Source organism: Nicotiana tomentosiformis, chromosome 12 (assembly GCF_000390325.3).
Source record: "Nicotiana tomentosiformis chromosome 12, ASM39032v3, whole genome shotgun sequence".
NCBI classification, from domain to species: domain Eukaryota; kingdom Viridiplantae; phylum Streptophyta; class Magnoliopsida; order Solanales; family Solanaceae; genus Nicotiana; species Nicotiana tomentosiformis.
In genome coordinates, this window is record NC_090823.1 from 125,602,311 (window position 1) to 125,607,174 (window position 4,864).

The following is a 4,864-nucleotide window of genomic DNA, read 5'->3' on the forward strand; positions in this document are numbered from 1 at the left end:
TCCTCAAGCAACTCATGAATGCAGTGGTCCTGACTGGATGGTCCTGGGGCGTCTGTGATGCTCAAGCTCCGGCAAATGGATCTATACCTGTATGAGAAAAATAAGACCAAATAGAGTTAAAGACTTAGAACACTGTGTGAGACAATAACACTTCCTATTAGACACATGCAAGACATAATTAAGGCTATTTTTTCAAAATGACCTACGTGGCCAAAAGGTGACTAGAAATGAAAACTCAATTAAGACAACCTCTAAAACATGAAAACACCTCAACGAAGGCCCATAAACTCTCAGGAATCACGGTCCCTAAAATTGCTTTGTGAAAATGACTCACTTTGCAAAAATAGCCTATGTGGTCGAAAAATGGCTAAGCATGCAAATTCAATAGGAATGGACCTTAGACAGAGAGGACACCATGTGGTAGACTTAGGACTCTAAAACATGGGTTAGCAAGCCACTTTTGTGAAAATATCCCTATTTTACAAAAATAGCCGAAGTGGCCGAACATGGCTAGACATGCAAGATTTGGCTAAGACCCCGCGAAGCCTAGAATCTAAGACTCACTAGGAAGACTGGACCCTATGTGGGTTGCCTACGTATCCCGCCCCGAAAGACAAGAATCAGGTTCGCGTAGTTCGTGAAGATTGGATACGGAAGAAAATTAAAGAAACAACTAATTTGGAGAAAGCATATTTTTTGTCTTTTAGAAAAATGATGGAAAATGTAAAATCTTTTTGGATTTTTTTTTTTTTTTTTTTTGCTTTTTGGGAAAAACTATGAAAGAAAAATGTGGATGGGCCCAACTTGCTTCATTTTATACTTCACCCTCTTTTCTTTCTCACTAGTCCGCCAAATGACCCCTTCACCCTTAAAGAATACAACATGTAGCACATAGGGATGATTAAATATCTTTTTGGGCCATGGGCCCGTTTTGACATAATTTGTTTAGGCCTCCTACAAAGGGACACGGTGCCTGGGACCGAGCCCTGCTAGGTCCAAATGACATGATGCAAATAAGCATGACCTAAAAGCTTACTTACGATTGGAGTTCACTAGACAAGGCAATTCGACGTGGCACGTGGTCGGTCGATAGCAGCTACTCTAGCTGTCCGCTCACTCCACACTCCCATGCTACCCCCCTAAAGACACGAGTGACTCACAAAAGGCCGTATAGGCTCAAACATATTTCGGAAGACTTGTTGCGGAAAAAAGACACATGGTTATGCAAATGATGATACTTATAAAGCAGTAAACACATAAGAAAAAGCGATAAACAAACAAACAACGAAACATGGAACGAAACAAACAAACCAAATAAATAAAGCAAATAAAGAAAACAAACACCTCAACCGAATATTCTAAAAAGCCAACAATATCAAGTACCAGCTCGAACCTGCAACTCCCCAGCAGAGTCGCCAAAACTGTCACACCCATTTTTTCACCTCACTTAACCCCTCTTTAAAAGAGATAAAAAGTGGTTTTGAAGCTCAAAAGGGGTTTTCAATTTTAAAAGTGACAAAAGATTGTGTTTCAAAGGATTTTTCAGAGTCGCCACCTGACATTTGGTTTCGGTGTGCCAGGTCACCATTTTTTTTAAAATAATAATTTTTCTTCAAAACACATTGACTCTAAAACTGACTGCACCAGAAATTCTAGGTAAGAGGGTTCATTTGACTCGGGGAGAAGGTGTTAGGCATTACCCGAAACCCGTAACTAGTATGGTTGCACACTTGATCAAATTGGCTTTTAAGAATACTCAGATTGAGACTCGAGGTCGTCCCCGCCTAACAAAAGAAAAATAAGAGAAAAGAAAAGAAAGTACTAAAAGAAAATATACTAAAAGTTCTAAGCTATCCTACACTACGCTTCCTCCACGATGTAGCCTCAGCCTCCGTTTACATTCACTTCGGGGAATAGCCCGGATAAAAATATACAAAATCCACGGGGCGCTCCCCTGAATATAAACTAAAGGGGAAGACCTCTCACCTTGAATAAATATGAAAAAAAAAAACCTAAGGTTTGCCTTCCCAAGTATTGATAGCCTAATCATGCTCCTAGCGGCCGAAGAAAAATAAATAATGCAATAAACATGTAAGCCTGATTTCTCTTTCGTTAAACTAAGCCCATACCATCGTTTGCTTCTTTAGTCTACTCCCGTAACCCAATTTTCAAAATTAATTTATCATAAACAATGCCTTTTACTTCTTAGCCTAATCTTTGCTTAACAACCTAAATCGTTCAAATCAATCCAAATTACGACTAAGCTCCAAGCATAAACAACTAAACAAAAGAAATTACTTAATAGGCACACCATAAAATCTACAACTAACACCAAATTCATAAAGAACTCATGTTATCTTCATTTCAATAAATAAAATATTAAGACAAAGAGAGAGAATTGGACCGCAATATAGCTGAAAGTTGATTGTTCCACTCTTGTGAGCTAAAAAGTGTCACGAACCGCGGACAGAAAATTCGGACCTCGAACATGACTCGGACGAGAAACCAATAGAAATAATCGCCGAAACTCAATGAGAAAGTTCGAGATTCGCCGGAAAAGGAGACCGGACAACGTTTCATGGATGGGCCTCACTATGTGGCAATGTTCTCCAAAACTCGTTTTCCCTATCCTCCCTTTTCTATCTCTGCTCTCTTTGTTTTTCGCTTCTTTTTTCTGTTTTTTTTCGTTTTTGGTATTCAAGAAGAAGAAGAAGAAGAAGAAGTATTTAAGAACTCTAGGAATTTTTCTCAAGTTTTTCTCAAAAACCTTTATCCATGGATGTTCTTCAAACCCAGAACTCTCTCTCTCTCTCTGTGTTCGTTCCTAATTGTGCTCTATATTTTCCTTTTTTTGGACTCTCTCCCTTGCTCTCCGTTTTGTTTTTCCTCTAAAATTCCTACTAGAGGATTAATTTAGGCACATATATGGCTTACCGTTGCATATGTAAACATAAATAAGTAAATGTTAGTGATGTCGTGCTATAATTTCATATATTTTGACATTATTTACCTACTTGCTTGTTGTTTGGATGCTAATTTGGGTGACAATTGAGCTTAATAGAGTTTATTTTACGTGTAGGAATGCTTGGACATGAAGTGGAGAAAAGTTGCATGAAATGGTACCTCAGAACTACAAAATTGAGCAATAAAAGAAGACGTGGAAGGCAATAAAAAGTCATGATTATAGACAGTGCAAGGCATAGTCCATGGTACTGTCATTGTCACCCCAGACAGTACCTCGCGCCGACAATGCCATCCAAGCAAATTTCAATTTCTCACATGTTTTGGACATGTAGATTTCGGACCCTACCCTATAAATACCCCTTAAAGTTAGTTTTTGAAGGGTTAGACATTATTGGAGAGGCAAAAGACTATGGAACACTCTGGAGCACGAATCACAGGAGTTTTTCTCTTCGTTCTTCTTTAATCTGTAGTTTAATATTTTTGAATATTACTATGATTATTTATACAATTATGAGTAGCTAAACTCTCTAATCTAGGGTTTGATAGAACCTTTTAGAGGATGAATTCTTGTTACGTTTTAATATAATTTTGCCTTTGAATATCCTACTTATTCAATTACGTGTTTATTGTTGTTGATTGAATGACCATCAATTGACTGTTCCTATTTATTATGTATTGCTTGAGAAAGAGTGCATATTTAGGTTGTTGTCGAACAACGTCACTCTCAAGGTATATGAGAGATCAATCCGGCGGGTTAGCGGGATTAGAGATAATGAAGCTTTGACATGATCATAGTGAGCGGTGAAAATGTGGAAGCTAGCGTAATTCGAGAGAATATGACTAGTACATTATTGTAGTTGCTCGAGAGAGAATTACAATAAGTCGAGTACTCATGATCAATAGAAAAAACTTAGGCAAAATTGTAGGAGACGTAGCGAGAAGGATTCCGACAATTGGGGAAATCATAACTCTAGACTTTTCCAATCTTTTCTCTAACTCTTAGTATCCCTAGTTGTTAATTTACTATCTTAATTTGTTAGTTAATTAGTTAGACATAAGAATCATAATATTTAAAACTTTAAAATTGTTCGAGCTTGTCTTTTTATTGATATTGAACAGTTATAGTGAAACCTTAGTTCTCTATGGGATTCGACTTTGGACTTTTAGACCAGATTATATTTGCAGGGACCGTTTATCCTTTTTAGGACTAGAGTTGGGCGTGATCAAATTTTGGTGTCATTACCGGGGAACTAACAGTGTAGTTGTAGCTGTACATATTTTTAGGTTTCAAGTTTGAACTTTTATTTTATTTTATTTTTTAAATTTTATTTTATTTTACTTGTTGATTTGAGAAATATGACATCTTGAAATTATGGAAGTTTAGGTGTTGGTAATTTTACTTTTGATCCGTATACATATTGTGAAGGAAACCACCCGTGGCAAACTTTTCAAAAAGTTTCTGAGAGCGATTTATGTGCACCAACTCAATCTTATTTGTGGAATGTGTGTAACATGTGTGGTGGTCAAAATGGTCACTTTCATGGTTGTGCTTATATTTCTTATCCTCCCCCAACCCCTTACTATAATAGTCTTACTTTTTCTTGTGAAGTGAATAGGAATAAAGGACCCATGGATGATGACTTGAAGGAGATCAAGTACATGCTAAGGTACCTTGTGGGAAATAATAATGAGACCCAATTGCAGATACAAAGGCAAGAGGAAACTATTCGCAACTTGGAGACTCAAGTGAGTTAAATAGTTGAAGTTTTTAATGCTTAACAAGTTAATAGTATGGATAGTAGCTAGGAACAGGGAACATTAGAGACAGAAATTGGGTTGCCAATGGAGGAGTCTATAGTAGAATACCAACACTCTAACCAACTAGAATTTGATGATGTCA